Source organism: Pristiophorus japonicus, chromosome X (assembly GCF_044704955.1).
Source record: "Pristiophorus japonicus isolate sPriJap1 chromosome X, sPriJap1.hap1, whole genome shotgun sequence".
Lineage (NCBI taxonomy): Eukaryota > Metazoa > Chordata > Chondrichthyes > Pristiophoridae > Pristiophorus > Pristiophorus japonicus.
Genome location: NC_092010.1, coordinates 8,067,531 through 8,088,445, shown reverse-complemented (window position 1 = coordinate 8,088,445; position 20,915 = coordinate 8,067,531).

Genomic DNA, 20,915 nt, shown 5'->3' with positions numbered 1-20,915 from the left:
ACCCAGTGCTGTACCTGCCCTGGGAGTGTTTGATGGGACAGTGTAGAGGGAGCTTTACTGTATATCTAACGCGTGCTGTACCTGCCCAAGCAGTGTTTGTTGGGACAGTGCATACAGACCTTTACTCTGTATCTAACCCATGCTACACCTGCGCTGGGAATGTTTGATGGGACAAGTTAGAGGGAGCTGTCTCTATCTCTAACCCTCTGCTGTACATGCCCTGCGAGTGTTTGATGGGACAGTATAGAGGGAGATTTACTCTGGATCTAACCCGTGCTGTACATGCCCTGGGAGTATTTGATGGGACAGTGTAGAGGGAGCTTTACTTTATATCTAACCCGTGCTGTACCTTCTCATGGGACTGTTTGATGGGACAGTATCGAGGGAGCTTTACTCTGTATCTAACCCCCCTGTACCTGCCCTGGGAGTGTTTGATGAGTCAGTGTCGAGGGAGCTTTACTCTGAATCTAACCCGTGCTGGAGCTGCACTGGGAATGTTTGATGGGACAGTGTAGAGGGAGCTTTACTCTGTATGTAACCCGTGGTGTACCTGCCCTGGGAGTGTTTGATGAGATAGTGTAGAGGGAGCTTCACTCTGTATCTAACCCCGTGCTGCACTTGCCCTGGGAGTGTTTGATCGGACAGTGTAGAGGGAGCTTTACTCTGTATCTAACCCGTGCTGTATCTGCCCTGGGAGTGTTTGATGGGACAGTGTAGAGAGAGCTTTATTCTGTATCTAACCCCGTGCTGTACCTGCCCTGTAAGTGTTTCATGGGACAGTGTAGAGGGAGCTTTACTCTGTATCTAACCCGTGCTGTACCTGCCCTGGGAGTGTTTAATGGACAGTGCAGAGGGAGCTTTACTCTGTATCTAACCTGTGTTGTACCTGACCTGGGAGTGTTTGATGGTACAGTGCAGAGGGAGCTTTGCTATGTATCTAACCCCGTGCTGTACCTGCCCTGGGAGTGTTTAATGGGACAGTGTAGTGGGGGCTTTATTCTTTATCTAACCCGTGCTATCCCTGCCCTGGGAGTGTTTGATGGGAGCGTGTAGAGGGAGATTTACTCTCTATCTAACCCCGTGCTGTACCTGCCCTGCGAGTGTTTGATGGGACAGTGTAGAGGGAGCTTTACTTTATATCTAACCCGTGCTGTACCTGCCCAAGCAGTGTTTGTTGGGACAGTGCATACAGACCTTTACTCTGTATCTAACCCTCTGCTGTACATGTCCTGCGAGTGTTTGATGGGACAGTATAGAGGGAGATTTACTCTGTGTCTAACCCGTGCTGTACATGCCCTGGGAGTGTTTGATGGGAAAGTGTAGAGGGAGCTTTACTCTGTATCTAACCCCCCTGTACCTGACCTGGGAGTGTTTGATGGGACAGTGTAGAGGGAGCTTTACTCTGTATATAACCGGTGCTGTACCTGCCCTGGGAGTGTTTAATGGACAGTGCAGAGGGAGCTTTACTCTGTATCTAACCTGTGTTGTACCTGACCTGGGAGTGTTTGATGGTACAGTGCAGAGGGAGATTTGCTATGTATCTAACCCTGTGATGTACCTGCCCTGGGAGTCTTTGATGGGACAGTGTAGAGATAGATTTACTCTGTATCTCACCCAGTGCTGTACCTGCCCTGGGAGTGTTTGATGGGACAGTGTAGAGGGAGCTTTACTGTATTTCGAACGCGTGCTGTACCTGCCCAAGCAGTGTTTGTTGGGACAGTGCATACAGACCTTTACTCTGTATCTAACCCATGCTACACCTGCGCTGGGAATGTTTGATGGGACAAGTTAGAGGGAGCTGTCTCTGTCTCTAACCCTCTGCTGTACATGCCCTGCGAGTGTTTGATGGGACAGTATAGAGGGAGATTTACTCTGGATCTAACCCGTGCTGTACATGCCCTGGGAGTATTTGATGGGACAGTGTAGAGGGAGCTTTACTTTATATCTAACCCGTGCTGTACCTTCTCATGGGACTGTTTGATGGGACAGTATCGAGGGAGCTTTACTCTGTATCTAACCCCCCTGTACCTGCCCTGGGAGTGTTTGATGAGTCAGTGTTGAGGGAGCTTTACTCTGAATCTAACCCGTGCTGGAGCTGCACTGGGAATGTTTGATGGGACAGTGTAGAGGGAGCTTTACTCTGTATCTAACCCCCTGTACCTGCCCTGCGAGTGTTTAATGGGACAGTATAGAGGGAGATTTACTCTGTATCTAACCCGTGGTGTTCATGCCCTGGGAGTGTTTGATGGGACAGTGCAGAGGGAGCTTTACTCTGCATCTAACCCGTGCTGAACCTGCCCTGGCAGTGTTTGATGGGACAGTGTAGAGGGAGCTTTACTTTATATCTAACCCGTGCTGTACCTTCTCATGGGAGGGTTTGATGGGACAGTGTAGAGGGACCTTTACTCTGTATCTAACCCCCCTGTACCTGACCTGGGACTGTGTGATGGGACAGTGCAGAGGGAGCTTTACTCTGTATCTAACCCGTGGTGTTCCTGCCCTGGGAGTGTTTGATGAGATAGTGTCGAGGGAGCTTTACTCTGTATCTAACCCCGTGCTGCACTTGCCCTGGGAGTGTTGGATGGGACAGTGTAGAGGGAGCTTTACTCTGTATCTGACCCATGCTGTACCTGCCCTGGGAGTGTTTGATGGGACAGTGTAGAGGGAGCTTTACTCTGTATCTAACCCCGTGCTGTACCTGCCCTGGGAGTGTTTGATGGGACAGTGCAGAGCGAGCTTTATTTTATATCTAACCCATGCTGTACCTTCTCGTGGGAGGGTTTGATGGGACAGTGTCGGGGGAGCTTTACTCTGCATCTCAGCCTGTTCTGTACATGCCCAGGGAGTGTTTGATGGGACAGTGCAGAGGGGGCTTTACTCTGTATCTAACCCATGCTCTACCTGCCCTGGGAGTGTTTGATTGGACAGTGTAGTGCGAGCTTTACTCTGTATCTAACCCTGTGCTGCACCAGCCCTGGGAGTATTTGATGCGACAGTGCAGAGGGAGCTTGACTATGTATCTAACCCATGCTGCACCTGCCCAGGGAATGTATGATGGGACAGTGTAGAGAGAGCTATACTCTGTATCTCATCCCCTGTACCTGCCCTGTGGGTGTTTGATGGGACAGTGTAGCGGGAGCTTTATTCTGTATCTAACCCGTGCTGTACCGGCCCTGGGAATGTTTGATGGGACAGTGTCGAGGGAGCTTTACTCTGGATCTAACCCGTGCTGTACCTGCCCTGGGAGTGTTTGATGGGACAGTGTCGAGGGAGCTTTACTCTGGATCTAACCCGTGCTGTACCTGCCCTGGGAGTGTTTGATGGGATAGTGTAGAGGGAGCTTTACTATGTAACTAACCTCGTGCTGTACCTGCCCTTGGAGTGTTTGACGGGATAGTGTAGAGGGAGCTTTACTCTGTATCTAACCCCGTGCTGTAACTGCCCTGGGAGTGTTTGATGGGACAGTGGAGAGGGAGCTATACTCTGTATCTAACCCCGTGCTGTAACTGCCCTGGGAGTGTCTGATGGGACAGAGTCGAGGGAGCTTTACTCTGTATCTAACCCGTGCTGTACCGTCTCGTGGGAGGGTTTGATGGGACAGTGTAGAGGGAGCTTTACTCTGCATCTAACCCGTGCTGTACCTGCCCTGGGAATGTTTGATGGGACAATGTCGAGGGAGCTTTACTCTGTATCTAACCCGTGCTGTACGTGCCCTGGGAGTGTTTGATGGGATAGTGTAGAGGGATCTTTACTCTGCAACTAACCTCGTGCTGTACCTGCCCTTGGAGGGTTTGACGGGATAGTGTAGAGAGAGCTATAATCTGTATCTAACCCGCGCCGTACCTGCGATGGGAGTGTTTGATGCGACAGTGTAGAGGGAGCTTTACTCTGTATCTAGCACCGTGATGTACCTGCCCTGGGAGTGTTTGATGGGACAGTGTAGAGGGAGCTTTACTCTGTATCTAACACGAGGTGTACCTGCCCTGGGAATGTTTGATGAGACAGTGTAGAGGGAGCTTTACTCTGTATCTTACTCGTGGTGTACCTGCCCTGCAGTGTTTGATGAGACAGTGTAGAGGGAGCTTTACTCTGCATCTAACCCCGTCCTGCACTTGACCTGGGAGTGTTTGATGGGACAGTGTAGAGGGAGCTTTACTCTGTATCTAACCCCGTGCTGTAACTGCCCTGGGAGTGTTTGATGGGACAGTGTAGAGGGAGCTTTGCTATGTATCTAACCCCGTGCTGTACCTGCCCTGGGAGTGTTTAATGGGACAGTTTAGTGGGGGCTTTATTCTTTACCTTACCCGTGCTGTCCCTGCCCTGGGAGTGTTTGATGGGAGAGTGTAGAGGGAGATTTACTCTGTATCTAACCCCGTGCTGCACCTGCCCTGGGAGTCTTTGATGGGACAGTGTTGAGATAGATTTACTCTGTATCTAACCCAGTGCTGTACCTGCCCTGCGAGTGTTTAATGGGACAGTGTAGAGGGAGCTTTACTGTATATCTAATTGGTACTGTACCTGCCCAAGCAGTGTTTGTTGGGACAGTGCATACAGACCTTTACTCTGTATCTAACCCATTCTATATCTGCGCTGGAAATGTTTGATGGGACAAGTTAGAGGGAGCTGTACTCTGTCTCTAACCCTCTGCTGTACATGCCCTGCGAGTGTTTGATGGGATAGTATAGAGGGAGATTTACTCTGTATCTAACCCGTGGTGTTCATGCCCTGGGAGTGTTTGATGGGACAGTGCAGAGGGAGCTTTACTCTGCATCTAACCCGTGCTGAACCTGCCCTGGGAGTGTTTGATGTGACAGTGTAGAGGGAGCTGTACTTTATATCTAACCCGTGCTGTACCTTCTCATGGGAGGGGTTGATGGGACAGTGTAGACGGACCTTTACTCTGTATCTAACCCCCCTGTACCTGACCTGGGACTGTGTGATGGGACAGTGTAGAGGGAGCTTTACTCTGTATCTAACCCGTGGTGTACCTGCCCTGGGAGTGTTTGATGAGATAGTGTAGAGGGAGCTTCACTCTGTATCTAACCCCGTGCTGCACTTGCCCTGGGAGTGTTTGATGGGACAGTGTAGAACGAGCTTTACTCTGTATCTAACCCGTGCTGTATCTGCCCTGGGAGTGTTTGATGGGACAGTGTAGAGAGAGCTTTATTCTGTATCTAACTACCGTGCTGTACCTGCCCTGTAAGTGTTTGATGAGACAGTGTAGAGAGAGCTTTACTCTATTTCTAACCCATGCTGTACCTGCCCTGGGAGTGTTTCATGGGACAGTGTAGAGGGAGCTTTACTCTGTATCTAACCCGTGCTGTACCTGCCCTGGGAGTGTTTAATGGACAGTGCAGAGGGAGCTTTACTCTGTATCTAACCTGTGCTGTACCTTCTCATGGGAGGGTCTGATGGGACAGTGCAGAGGGACATTTACTCTGTATCTAACCCCCCTGTACCTGACCTGGGAGTGTTTGATGGGACAGTGTAGAGGGAGCTTTACTCTGTATCTAACCAATGGTGGACCTGCCCTGGGAGTGTTTGATGAGAAAGTGTAGAGGGAGCTTTACTCTGTATCTAACCCGTGCTATATCTGCCCTGGGAGTGTTTGATGGGACAGTGTAGAGAGAGCTTTATTCTGTATCTAACCCCGTGCTGTACCTGCCCTGGGAGTGTTTGATGAGACAGCGGAGGGGGTGCTTTACTCTCTATCTAACCCGTGCTCTACCTCCCCTGGGAGTATTTGGGGCAGTGTAGGGGGTGCTTTATTCTGTATCTAATCCGTGCTGTATCTGCATTGAGAGTGTGTGATGGGACAGTGCATACAGACCTTTACTCTATATCTAACCCATGCTCTACCTGCGCTGGGAGTGTTTGATGGGACAGTGTCGAGGGAGCTTTACTCTATATCTAAGCCGAGCTGTACCTGCCCTGGGAGTGTTTGATGGGACAGTGTCGAGGGAGATTTGCTCTGTATCTAACACCATGATATACCTGCCCTGGGAGGGTTTGACGGGGCAGTTAGTGTAGCTTTGCTCTCTATCTAACCCCATGATGTACTTGCCCTAGGAGTGTTTGATGGGACAGTGTAGAGTGAGCTTTACTCTGTATCTAACCCGTGGTGTACCTGCCCTGGGAGTGTTTGATGGGACAATGTAGAGGGAGCTTTACTCTCTAGCTTATCCTGTGCTGTACGTGCCATGCGAGTGTTTAATGGGACAGACTAGAGGGAGCTTTATTCTGCATCCAACCCGTGCTGTACCTGCTCTGGGAGTGTTTGAGGGGACAGTGCAGAGAGAGCTTTACTCTGTATCTAACCCGTGCTGCACCTGCCCTGGGAGTGTTTGACGGAACAGTGCACAGGGAGCTTTACTCTGTCTCTAACCCCATGGTGTACATGCCCTTCGAGTGTTTAATGGGACAGTGCAGAGAGAGCTTTATTCTCTAACCTGTGCTGTACTTGCGCTGGGAGTGTTTGATGGGACAGTGTAGAGGGAGCTTTACTCTGTATCTAATCCTGTGCTGTACCTGCACTGGAAGTTTTTGATGGGTCAGTGTAGATGGAGCTTTATTCTGTATCTAACCAGTGCTGTACCTGCCCTGGGAGTGTTTCATGGACAGTCCAGAGGGAGCTTTACTCTGTATCTAACCTGTGTTGTACCTGACCTGGGAGTGTTTGATGGGAGAGTGTAGAGGGAGCTTTGCTGTGTATCTAACCCCGTGCTGTACCTGCCCTGGGAGTGTTTAATGGGACAGTGTAGTGGGGGCTTTATTCTGTATCTAACCAGTGCTGTCCCTGCCCTGGGAGTGTGTGAAGGGTCAATGTCGAGGCAGCTTTACTCTGTTTCTAACCCATGCTGTACCTGCCCTGGGAGTGTTTCATGGGACAGTGTAGAGGGAGCTTTACTCTGTATCTAACCCGTGCTGTACCTGCCTTGGGAGTGTTTAATGGACAGTGCAGAGGGAGCTTTACTCTGTATCTAACCTGTTTTGTACCTGACCTGGGAGTGTTTGATGGTACAGTGCACAGGGAGCTTTGCTATGTATCTAACCCCGTGCTGTACCTGCCCTGGGAGTGTTTAATGGGACAGTGTAGTGGGGGCTTTATTCTTTATCTAACCCGTGCTATCCCTGCCCTGGGAGTGTTTGATGGGAGCGTGTAGAGGGAGATTTACTCTCTATCTAACCCCGTGCTGTACCTGCCCTGGGAGTCTTTGATGGGACAGTGTTGAGATAGATTTACTCTGTATCTAACCCAGTGCTGTACCTGCCCTGCGAGTGTTTGATGGGACAGTGTAGAGGGAGCTTTACTGTCTATCTAACCCGTGCTGTACCTGCCCAAGCAGTGTTTGTTGGGACAGTGCATACAGACCTTTACTCTATATCTAACCCTCTGCTGTACATGCCCTGGGAGTGTTTGATGGGACAGTGTAGAGGGAGCTTTACTCTGCATCTAACCCGTGCTGAACCTGCCCTGGGAGTGTTTGATGGGACAGTGTAGAGGGAGCTTTACTTTCTATCTAACCCGTGCTGTACCTTCTCATGGGAGGGTTTGATGGGACAGTGTAGAGGGACCTTTACTCTGTATCTAACCCCCCTGTACCTGACCTGGGAGTGTTTGATGGGACAGTGTAGAGGGAGCTTTACTCTGTATCTAACCAGTGGTGGACCTGCCCTGGGAGTGTTTGATGAGACAGTGTAGAGGGAGCTTTACACTGTATCTAACCCGTGCTATATCTGCCCTGGGAGTGTTTGATGGGACAGTGTAGAGGGAGCTTTACTCTGTATCTAACCCCCTGTACCTGCCCTGGGAGTGTTTGATGGGACAGTGGAGGGGGTGCTTTACTCTCTATCTAACCCGTGCTCTCCATCCCCTGGGAGTATTTGGGGCAGTGTAGGAGGTGCTTTATTCTGTATCTAACCCGTGCTGTATCTGCCTTGAGAGTGTGTGATGGGACAGTGCATACAGACCTTTACTCTATATCTAACCCATGCTCTACCTGCGCTGGGAGTGTTTGATGGGACAGTGTCGAGGGAGCTTTACTCTATATCTAAGCCGAGCTGTACCTGCCCTGGGAGTGTTTGATGGGACAGTGTCGAGGGAGCTTTACTCTATATCTAAGCCGAGCTGTACCTGCCCTGGGAGTGTTTGATGGGACAGTGTCGAGGGAGCTTTACTCTGTATCTAACCAGTGGTGGACCTGCCCTGGGAGTGTTTGATGAGACAGTGTAGAGGGAGCTTTACTCTGTATCTAACCCGTGCTATATCTGCCCTGGGAGTGTTTGATGGGACAGTGTAGAGAGAGCTTTATTCTGTATCTAACCCCGTGCTGTACCTGCCCTGGGAGTGTTTGATGAGACAGCGGAGGGGGTGCTTTACTCTCTATCTAACCCGTGCTCTACCTCCCCTGGGAGTATTTGGGGCGGTGTAGGGGGTGCTTTATTCTGTATCTAATCCGTGCTGTATCTGCATTGAGAGTGTGTGATGGGACAGTGCATACAGACCTTTACTCTATATCTAACCCATGCTCTACCTGCGCTGGGAGTGTTTGATGGGACAGTGTCGAGGGAGCTTTACTCTATATCTAAGCCGAGCTGTACCTGCCCTGGGAGTGTTTGGTGGGACAGTGTCGAGGGAGTTTTACTCTGTATCTAACACCATGATATACCTGCCCTGGGAGGGTTTGACGGGGCAGTTAGTGTAGCTTTGCTCTCTATCTAACCCCATGATGTACTTGCCCTAGGAGTGTTTGATGGGACAGTGTAGAGTGAGCTTTACTCTGTATCTAACCCGTGGTGTACCTGCCCTGGGAGTGTTTGATGGGACAGTGTAGAGGGAGCTTTACTCTCTAGCTTATCCTGTGCTGTACGTGCCATGCGAGCGTTTAATGGGACAGACTAGAGGGAGCTTTATTCTGCATCCAACCCGTGCTGTACCTGCTCTGGGAGTGTTTGAGGGGACAGTGCAGAGAGAGCTTTACTCTGTATCTAACCCGTGCTGCACCTGCCCTGGGAGTGTTTGACGGAACAGTGCACAGGGAGCTTTACTCTGTCTCTAACCCCGTGGTGTACATGCCCTTCGAGTGTTTAATGGGACAGTGTAGAGAGAGCTTTATTCTCTAACCTGTGCTGTACTTGCGCTGGGAGTGTTTGATGGGACAGTGTAGAGGGAGCTTTACTCTGTATCTAATCCTGTGCTGTACCTGCACTGGAAGTTTTTGATGGGTCAGTGTAGATGGAGCTTTATTCTGTATCTAACCATTGCTGTACCTGCCCTGGGAGTGTTTCATGGACAGTCCAGAGGGAGCTTTACTCTGTATCTAACCTGTGTTGTACCTGCCCTGGGAGTGTTTAATGGGACAGTTTAGTGGTGGCTTTATTCTTTATCTAACCCGTGCTGTCCCTGCCCTGGGAGTGTTTGATGGGAGAGTGTAGAGGGAGATTTACTCTGTATCTAACGCCGTGCTGCACCTGCCCTGGGAGTCTTTGATGGGACAGTGTTGAGATCGATTTACTCTGTATCTAACCCAGTGCTGTACCTGCCCTGCGAGTGTTTAATGGGACAGTGTAGAGGGAGCTTTACTGTATATCTAACCCGTGCTGTACCTGCCCAAGCAGTGTTTGTTGGGACAGTGCATACAGACCTTTACTCTGTATCTAACCCATGCTATACCTGCGCTGGGAATGTTTGATGGGACAAGTTAGAGGGAGCTGTACTCTGTCTCTAACCATCTGCTATACATGCCCTGCGAGTGTTTGATGGGATAGTATGGAGGGAGATTTACTCTGTATCTAACCCGTGGTGTTCATGCCCTGGGAATGTTTGATGGGACAGTGCAGAGGGAGCTTTACTCTGCATCTAACCCGTGGTGTACCTGCCCTGGGAGTGTTTGATGGGACAGTGTAGAGGGAGCTTTACTTTATATCTAACCCGTGCTGTACCTTCTCATGGGAGGGTTTGATGGGACAGTGTAGATGGACCTTTACTCTGTATCTAACCCCCCTGTACCTGACCTTGGACTGTGTGATGGGACAGTGTAGAGGGAGCTTTACTCTGTATCTAACCCGTGGTGTACCTGCCCTGGGAGTGTTTGATGAGATAGTGTAGAGGGAGCTTTACTCTGTATCTAACCCCGTGCTGCACTTGCCCTGGGAGTGTTTGATGGGACAGTGTCGAGGGAGCTTTACTCTATATCTAAGCCGAGCTGTACCTGCCCTGGGAGTGTTTGGTGGGACAGTGTCGAGGGAGTTTTACTCTGTATCTAACACCATGATATACCTGCCCTGGGAGGGTTTGACGGGGCAGTTAGTGTAGCTTTGCTCTCTATCTAACCCCATGATGTACTTGCCCTAGGAGTGTTTGATGGGACAGTGTAGAGTGAGCTTTACTCTGTATCTAACCCGTGGTGTACCTGCCCTGGGAGTGTTTGATGGGACAGTGTAGAGGGAGCTTTACTCTCTAGCTTATCCTGTGCTGTACGTGCCATGCGAGCGTTTAATGGGACAGACTAGAGGGAGCTTTATTCTGCATCCAACCCGTGCTGTACCTGCTCTGGGAGTGTTTGAGGGGACAGTGCAGAGAGAGCTTTACTCTGTATCTAACCCGTGCTGCACCTGCCCTGGGAGTGTTTGACGGAACAGTGCACAGGGAGCTTTACTCTGTCTCTAACCCCGTGGTGTACCTGCCCTGTAAGTGTTTGATGAGACAGTGTAGAGGGAGCTTTACTCTGTATCTAACCCCGTGCTGTAACTGCCCTGGGAGTGTTTAATGGGACAGTGTAGTGGGGGCTTTATTCTGTATCTAACCAGTGCTGTCCCTGCCCTGGGAGTGTGTGAAGGGTCAATGTCGAGGCAGCTTTACTCTGTTTCTAACCCATGCTGTACCTGCCCTGGGAGTGTTTAATGGACAGTGCAGAGGGAGCTTTACTCTGTATCTAACCTGTGTTGTACCTGACCTGGGAGTGTTTGATGGTACAGTGCAGAGGGAGCTTTGCTATGTATCTAACCCCGTGCTGTACCTGCCCTGGGAGTGTTAAATGGGACAGTGTAGTGGGGGCTTTATTCTTTATCTAACCCGTGCTATCCCTGCCCTGGGAGTGTTTGATGGGAGCGTGTAGAGGGAGATTTTACTCTCTATCTAACCCCGTGCTGTACCTGCCCTGGGAGTCTTTGATGGGACAGTGTTGAGATAGATTTACTCTGTATCTAACCCAGTGCTGTACCTGCCCTGCGAGTGTTTGATGGGACAGTGTAGAGGGAGCTTTACTGTATATCTAACCCGTGCTGTACCTGGCCAAGCAGTGTTTGTTGGGACAGTGCATACAGACCTTTACTCTGTATCTAACCCTCTGCTGTACATGCCCTGGGAGTGTTTGATGGGACAGTGTAGAGGGAGCTTTACTCTGTAATTAACCCCGTGTTGTACCTGCCCTGGGAGTATTTGATGGGACAGTGTAGAGGGAGCTTTACTTTATATCTAACCCGTGCTGTACCTTCTCATGGGAGGGTTTGATGGGACAGTTTAGAGGGACCTTTACTCTGTATCTAACCAGTGGTGGACCTGCCCTGGGAGTGTTTGATGAGACAGTGTAGAGGGAGCTTTACTCTGTATCTAACCCCCTGTACCTGCCCTGGAAGTGTTTGATGGGACAGTGGAGGGGGTGCTTTACTCTCTATCTAACCCGTGCTCTCCATCGCCTGGGAGTAATTGGGGCAGTGTAGGAGGGGCTTTATTCTGTATGTAACCCGTGCTGTATCTGCCTTGAGAGTGTGTGATGGGACAGTGCCTACAGACCTTTACTCTATATCTAACCCATGCTCTACCTGCGCTGGGAGTGTTTGATGGGACAGTGTCGAGGGAGCTTTACTCTATATCTAAGCCGAGCTGTACCTGGCCTGGGAGTGTTTGATGGGACAGTGTCGAGGGAGCTTTACTCTATATCTAAGCTGAGCTGTACCTGCCCTGGGAGTGTTTGATGGGACAGTGTAGAGTGAGCTTTACTCTGTATCTAACCCGTGGTGTACCTGCCCTGGGAGTGTTTGATGGGACAGGGTAGAGGGAGCTATACTCTCTAGCTTATCCTGTGCTGTACCTGCCCTGGGAGTGTTTAATGGGACAGACTAGAGGGAGCTTTATTCTGCATCCAACCCGTGCTGTTCCTGCTCTGGGACTGTTTGAGGGGACAGTGCAGAGAGAGCTTTACTCTGTATCTAACCCATGCTGCACCTGCCCTGGGAGTGTTTGACGGAACAGTGCACAGGGAGCTTTACTCTGTCTCTAACCCCGTGGTGTACATGCCCTTCGAGTGTTTAATGGGACAGTGCAGAGAGAGCTTTATTCTCTATCTAACCTGTGCTGTACTTGCGCTGGGAGTGTTTGATGGGACAGTGTAGAGGGAGCTTTACTCTGTATCTAATCCTGTGCTGTACCTGCACTGGAAGTTTTTGATGGGTCAGTGTAGATGGAGCTTTATTCTGTATCTAACCCGTGCTGTACCTGCCCTGGGAGTGTTTCATGGACAGTCCAGAGGGAGCTTTACTCTGTATCTAACCTGTGTTGTACCTGACCTGGGAGTGTTTGATGGTACAGTGCAGAGGGAGCTTTGCTATGTATCTAACCCCGTGCTGTACCTGCCCTGGGAGTGTTTAATGGGACAGTTTAGTGGGGGCTTTATTCTTTATCTAACCCGTGCTGTCCCTGCCCTGGGAGTGTTTGATGGGACAGTGTAGAGGGAGATTTACTCTGTATCTAACCCCGTGCTGTACCTGCCCTGGGAGTCTTTGATGGGACAGTGTTGAGATAGATTTACTCTGTATCTAACCCAGTGCTGTACCTGCCCTGCGAGTGTTTAATGGGACAGTGTAGAGGGAGCTTTACTGTATATCTAACCCGTGCTGTACCTGCCCAAGCAGTGTTTGTTGGGACAGTGCGTACAGACCTTTACTCTGTCTCTAACCCTCTGCTGTACATGCCCTGCGAGTGTTTGATGGGACAGTATAGAGGGAGATTTACTCTGTATCTAACCCGTGGTGTTCATGCCCTGGGAGTGTTTGATGGGACAGTGCAGAGGGAGCTTTACTCTGTATCTAACCCGTGCTGTCTCTGCCCTGGGAGTGTTTAATGGGACAGTGTAGAGGGAGCTTTACTCTGTATCTAACCCGTGCTGTACCTGCCCTGGGAGTGTTTGATGGGACAGTGCAGAGGGAGCTTTACTCTGTATCTAACCCGTGCTGTCACTGCCCTGGGAGTGTTTAATGGGACAGTGTAGAGGGAGCTTTACTCTGTATCTAACCCGTGCTGTACCTGGCCTGGGAGTGTTTTTTGGACAGTGTAGAGTGAGCTTTACTCTGTATCTAACCCTGTGCTGTACCTGTCCTGCGAGTGTTTAATGGGACAGTGTAGAGGGAGGTTTACTCTGTATCTAACCCCCCTGTACCTGCCCTGGGAATATTTGATGGGGCAGTGCAGAGGGGGCTTTACTCTGTATCTAACCCGTGCTATATCTGCCCTGGGAGTGTTTGATGGGACAGTGTAGAGGGAGCTTTACTCTGTATCTAACCCCCTGTACCTGCCCTGGAAGTGTTTGATGGGACAGTGGAGGGGGTGCTTTACTCTCTATCTAACCCGTGCTCTCCATCGCCTGGGAGTATTTGGGGCAGTGTAGGAGGGGCTTTATTCTGTATGTAACCCGTGCTGTATCTGCCTTGAGAGTGTGTGATGGGACAGTGCCTACAGACCTTTACTCTATATCTAACCCATGCTCTACCTGCGCTGGGAGTGTTTGATGGGACAGTGTCGAGGGAGCTTTACTCTATATCTAAGCCGAGCTGTACCTGCCCTGGGAGTGTTTGATGGGACAGTGTCGAGGGAGCTTTACTCTATATCTAAGCTGAGCTGTACCTGCCCTGGGAGTGTTTGATGGGACAGTGTAGAGGGAGCTATACTCTCTAGCTTATCCTGTGCTGTACCTGCCCTGGGAGTGTTTAATGGGACAGACTAGAGGGAGCTTTATTCTGCATCCAACCCGTGCTGTTCCTGCTCTGGGACTGTTTGAGGGGACAGTGCAGAGAGAGCTTTACTCTGTATCTAACCCGTGCTGCACCTGCCCTGGGAGTGTTTGACGGAACAGTGCACAGGGAGCTTTACTCTGTCTCTAACCCCGTGGTGTACATGCCCTTCGAGTGTTTAATGGGACAGTGCAGAGAGAGCTTTATTCTCTATCTAACCTGTGCTGTACTTGCGCTGGGAGTGTTTGATGGGACAGTGTAGAGGGAGCTTTACTCTGTATCTAATCCTGTGCTGTACCTGCACTGGAAGTTTTTGATGGGTCAGTGTAGATGGAGCTTTATTCTGTATCTAACCCGTGCTGTACCTGCCCTGGGAGTGTTTCATGGACAGTCCAGAGGGAGCTTTACTCTGTATCTAACCTGTGTTGTACCTGACCTGGGAGTGTTTGATGGTACAGTGCAGAGGGAGCTTTGCTATGTATCTAACCCCGTGCTGTACCTGCCCTGGGAGTGTTTAATGGGACAGTTTAGTGGGGGCTTTATTCTTTATCTAACCCGTGCTGTCCCTGCCCTGGGAGTGTTTGATGGGAGAGTGTAGAGGGAGATTTACTCTGTATCTAACCCCGTGCTGTACCTGCCCTGGGAGTCTTTGATGGGACAGTGTTGAGATAGATTTACTCTGTATCTAACCCAGTGCTGTACCTGCCCTGCGAGTGTTTAATGGGACAGTGTAGAGGGAGCTTTACTGTATATCTAACCCGTGCTGTACCTGCCCAAGCAGTGTTTGTTGGGACAGTGCGTACAGACCTTTACTCTGTCTCTAACCCTCTGCTGTACATGCCCTGCGAGTGTTTGATGGGACAGTATAGAGGGAGATTTACTCTGTATCTAACCCGTGGTGTTCATGCCCTGGGAGTGTTTGATGGGACAGTGCAGAGGGAGCTTTACTCTGTATCTAACCCGTGCTGTCTCTGCCCTGGGAGTGTTTAATGGGACAGTGTAGAGGGAGCTTTACTCTGTATCTAACCCGTGCTGTACCTGCCCTGGGAGTGTTTGATGGGACAGTGCAGAGGGAGCTTTACTCTGTATCTAACCCGTGCTGTCACTGCCCTGGGAGTGTTTAATGGGACAGTGTAGAGGGAGCTTTACTCTGTATCTAACCCGTGCTGTACCTGGCCTGGGAGTGTTTTTTGGACAGTGTAGAGTGAGCTTTACTCTGTATCTAACCCTGTGCTGTACCTGTCCTGCGAGTGTTTAATGGGACAGTGTAGAGGGAGGTTTACTCTGTATCTAACCCCCCTGTACCTGCCCTGGGAATATTTGATGGGGCAGTGTAGAGGGAGCTTTACTCTGTCTCTAACCCCGTGCTGTACCTGCCCTGGGAGTGTTTGATGGGACAGTGTGGAGGGAGCTTTTCTCTGTATCTAACCCGTGCTGTACCTGACCTGGGAGTGTTTGATGGTACAGTGCAGAGGGAGCTTTGCTCTGTATCTAACCCCATGCTGTACCTGCCCTGGGAGTGTTTAATGAGACAGTGTAGTGGGGGCTTTATTCTGTATCTAACCAGTGCTGTCCCTGCCCTGGGAGTGTGTGAAGGGTCAATGTAGAGGGAGCTTTACTCTGTTTCTAACCCATGCTGTACCTGCCCAGGGAATCTTTGATGGGACAGTGTAGAGAGAGCTTTACTCTGTAACTAACCTCGTGCTGTACCTGCCCGAGGAGTATTTCACGAGACCGATTTGAGGGAGCTTTACTCTGTATCTAACCCATGCTGTACCTGCCCTGGGAGTGTTTGATGGGACAGTGCAGAGGGAGCTTTACTCTGTATCTAACCCATGCTGTACCTGCCCTGGGAGTGTTTGATGGGACAGTGTAGAGGGAGCTATACTCTGCATCTAACCCGTGCTTAACCTGCCCTGGGAGTGTTTCATGGGACAGTGTAGAGGGAGATTTACTCTGTATCTAACCCGTGGTGTTCATGCCCTGGGAGTGTTTGATGGGACAGTGCAGAGGGAGCTTTACTCTGTATCTAACCCGTGCTGTCTCTGCCCTGGGAGTGTTTAATGGGACAGTGTAGAGGGAGCTTTACTCTGTATCTAACCCGTGCTGTACCTGCCCTGGGAGTGTTTGATGGGACAGTGCAGAGGGAGCTTTACTCTGTATCTAACCCGTGCTGTCACTGCCCTGGGAGTGTTTAATGGGACAGTGTAGAGGGAGCTTTACTCTGTATCTAACCCGTGCTGTACCTGGCCTGGGAGTGTTTTTTGGACAGTGTAGAGTGAGCTTTACTCTGTATCTAACCCTGTGCTGTACCTGTCCTGCGAGTGTTTAATGGGACAGTGTAGAGGGAGGTTTACTCTGTATCTAACCCCCCTGTACCTGCCCTGGGAATATTTGATGGGGCAGTGCAGAGGGGGCTTTACTCTGTATCTAACCCGTGCTATATCTGCCCTGGGAGTGTTTAATGGGACAGTGTAGAGGGAGCTTTACTCTGTATCTAACCCCCTGTACCTGCCCTGGAAGTGTTTGATGGGACAGTGGAGGGGGTGCTTTACTCTCTATCTAACCCGTGCTCTCCATCGCCTGGGAGTATTTGGGGCAGTGTAGGAGGGGCTTTATTCTGTATGTAACCCGTGCTGTATCTGCCTTGAGAGTGTGTGATGGGACAGTGCCTACAGACCTTTACTCTATATCTAACCCATGCTCTACCTGCGCTGGGAGTGTTTGATGGGACAGTGTCGAGGGAGCTTTACTCTATATCTAAGCCGAGCTGTACCTGCCCTGGGAGTGTTTGATGGGACAGTGTCGAGGGAGCTTTACTCTATATCTAAGCTGAGCTGTACCTGCCCTGGGAGTGTTTGATGGGACAGTGTAGAGGGAGCTATACTCTCTAGCTTATCCTGTGCTGTACCTGCCCTGGGAGTGTTTAATGGGACAGACTAGAGGGAGCTTTATTCTGCATCCAACCCGTGCTGTTCCTGCTCTGGGACTGTTTGAGGGGACAGTGCAGAGAGAGCTTTACTCTGTATCTAACCCGTGCTGCACCTGCCCTGGGAGTGTTTGACGGAACAGTGCACAGGGAGCTTTACTCTGTCTCTAACCCCGTGGTGTACATGCCCTTCGAGTGTTTAATGGGACAGTGCAGAGAGAGCTTTATTCTCTATCTAACCTGTGCTGTACTTGCGCTGGGAGTGTTTGATGGGACAGTGTAGAGGGAGCTTTACTCTGTATCTAATCCTGTGCTGTACCTGCACTGGAAGTTTTTGATGGGTCAGTGTAGATGGAGCTTTATTCTGTATCTAACCCGTGCTGTACCTGCCCTGGGAGTGTTTCATGGACAGTCCAGAGGGAGCTTTACTCTGTATCTAACCTGTGTTGTACCTGACCTGGGAGTGTTTGATGGTACAGTGCAGAGGGAGCTTTGCTATGTATCTAACCCCGTGCTGTACCTGCCCTGGGAGTGTTTAATGGGACAGTTTAGTGGGGGCTTTATTCTTTATCTAACCCGTGCTGTCCCTGCCCTGGGAGTGTTTGATGGGAGAGTGTAGAGGGAGATTTACTCTGTATCTAACCCCGTGCTGTACCTGCCCTGGGAGTCTTTGATGGGACAGTGTTGAGATAGATTTACTCTGTATCTAACCCAGTGCTGTACCTGCCCTGCGAGTGTTTAATGGGACAGTGTAGAGGGAGCTTTACTGTATATCTAACCCGTGCTGTACCTGCCCAAGCAGTGTTTGTTGGGACAGTGCGTACAGACCTTTACTCTGTCTCTAACCCTCTGCTGTACATGCCCTGCGAGTGTTTGATGGGACAGTATAGAGGGAGATTTACTCTGTATCTAACCCGTGGTGTTCATGCCCTGGGAGTGTTTGATGGGACAGTGCAGAGGGAGCTTTACTCTGTATCTAACCCGTGCTGTCTCTGCCCTGGGAGTGTTTAATGGGACAGTGTAGAGGGAGCTTTACTCTGTATCTAACCCGTGCTGTACCTGCCCTGGGAGTGTTTGATGGGACAGTGCAGAGGGAGCTTTACTCTGTATCTAACCCGTGCTGTCACTGCCCTGGGAGTGTTTAATGGGACAGTGTAGAGGGAGCTTTACTCTGTATCTAACCCGTGCTGTACCTGGCCTGGGAGTGTTTTTTGGACAGTGTAGAGTGAGCTTTACTCTGTATCTAACCCTGTGCTGTACCTGTCCTGCGAGTGTTTAATGGGACAGTGTAGAGGGAGGTTTACTCTGTATCTAACCCCCCTGTACCTGCCCTGGGAATATTTGATGGGGCAGTGTAGAGGGAGCTTTACTCTGTCTCTAACCCCGTGCTGTACCTGCCCTGGGAGTGTTTGATGGGACAGTGTGGAGGGAGCTTTTCTCTGTATCTAACCCGTGCTGTACCTGACCTGGGAGTGTTTGATGGTACAGTGCAGAGGGAGCTTTGCTCTGTATCTAACCCCATGCTGTACCTGCCCTGGGAGTGTTTAATGAGACAGTGTAGTGGGGGCTTTATTCTGTATCTAACCAGTGCTGTCCCTGCCCTGGGAGTGTGTGAAGGGTCAATGTAGAGGGAGCTTTACTCTGTTTCTAACCCATGCTGTACCTGCCCAGGGAATCTTTGATGGGACAGTGTAGAGAGAGCTTTACTCTGTAACTAACCTCGTGCTGTACCTGCCCGAGGAGTATTTCACGAGACCGATTTGAGGGAGCTTTACTCTGTATCTAACCCATGCTGTACCTGCCCTGGGAGTGTTTGATGGGACAGTGCAGAGGGAGCTTTACTCTGTATCTAACCCATGCTGTACCTGCCCTGGGAGTGTTTGATGGGACAGTGTAGAGGGAGCTATACTCTGCATCTAACCCGTGCTTAACCTGCCCTGGGAGTGTTTCATGGGACAGTGTAGAGGGAGCTTTACTCTGTATCTAACCCATGCTGTCCCTGACCTGGGAATGTTTAATGGGACAGTGTGGAGGGAGCTTTACTCTGTATCTAACCCGTGCTGTACCTGACCTGGGAGTGGTTGATGGTACAGTGCAGAGGGAGCTTTGCTCTGTATCTAACCCATGCTGTACCTGCCCTGGGAGTGTTTGATGGGACAGTGTAGAGGGAGCTTTACTCTGTATCTAACCCCGTGCTGTACCTGCCCTGGGAGTGTTTAATGGGACAGTGTAGAGGGCGATTTACTCTGTATCTAACCCCGTGCTGTACCTGCCCTGGGAGTCTTTGATGGGACAGTGTAGAGATAGATTTACTTTGTATCTAAACCCCTGTACCTGCCCTGGGAGTGTGTGATGGGACAGTGTAGAGGGAGATTTACTCTGTATCTAACCCCGTGCTGTACCTGCCCTGGGAGTGTTTGACGGAACAGTGTGCAGGGAGCTTTGCTCTGTATCTCACCCCGTGCTGTACCTGCCCTGGGAGTGTTTGATGGGACAGTGTCGAGGGAGCTTCACTCTGCATCTAACCCCGTGCTGCACCTGCCCTCGGAATAGTTTCTGGGGTGTGTGCTATTTGTGAGGAGTTATATTTCGGGGGTGTGCTGTGTCTATTGGTTTATCCAGTTGCCCTGACTTATCGCGCGTGTTGCTGGACTTTGATCGGTCCCACCTGCTTCCTGATAGGAAAGGAGGAAATGGCTGCTCATTGTTCCAGTCCCTTTTCATATCGTCAGACGTGAACTCCAAATGAGTCAGTGTGGAAGTGCTTTGGTTCATTTCCGTGGTCTATGTGAATGGCGGTTGGAGCTGGTGAGTACGGTGATGATGGTCACTGTATGTGGGACCAATGGTTTTGCTCCATCTCACATCCTGCAAACTTCATCCAAAGCCCTTGTTGTGAGATTAGCTGCTCCACTCAGTGCTGGAACAATTCACTGCCATCCTCCCCGTGGGAGCTTTAGCACCATGCTGCGGTGAAGTAGTTCCGGAGTAAAGTTGCAAGTTCATTGCTGCTTAATATGCCGAATAAAATGGAGTTGATGCTGGCTCTGTGGTTTAACATGTGTAAAGTCCTTACACAATACCACAAATTCACACGAGGCACATACTGGAGACAAAGTCACTCTGTGACCTGAACCTTTATTCCCAGGACCAAGAAGTGATGACCCTGCGTGGGACCTCCCTTTTTTTACCTGGATGACCAGGTGAGGAGTGTTTCCCACAAGTTCACCCCCTGTGGTCAAGGTGTGCATTTCTCAGGTGTATACAGTGTACAGTGTTGTTACATGAAGGTTACATACACGACAACATGCAGGAACAGTTTTAGAAGCATTAGCAAAAGTAATCACAAAATGATTTTCCTGTAACACAGAATTAGCCTGGGCGCGAGCTCTGTCACTGGGTTGGTACTGCAGAGTGTGTGCATGTGTGGGTGTGATCACATGCAAATGTAAGGCTTCTCTTCCCGCTCCCGCACCGTTACCTCTGGTGTCCCCCAAGGATCTATCCTTGGCCCCCTCCTATTCTCATCTACATGTTGCCCCTTCATCCGAAAACACAGCGTCAGTTTCCACATGTACGCTGATGACACCCAGCTCTACCTCACCACCACTTCTCTCGACCCCTCCACGGTCTCTAAATTGTCAGACTGCTTGTCCCACATCCTGTACTGGTTGAGCAGAAATGTTCTCCAATTAAATATTGGGAAGACTTGGAGTGTGGGGGCGGGGGTGTGTGTGGGGGCGAGTGTGTCCGTGGGGGCGGGTGTGTGTGTGGGGGCGGGTGTGTGTGTGGGGGCGGGTGTGTGTGTGGGGGCGGGTGTGTGTGTGTGGGCGGGGGTGTGTGTGTGGGCGGGTGTGTGTGTGGGCGGGTGTGTGTGTGGGGGCGAGTGTGTGTGTGGGGGCGGTTGTGTGTGTGGGCGGGTGTGTGTGTGGGGGCGAGTGTGTGTGTGGGGGCGGGTGTGTGTGTGGGGGCGGGTGTG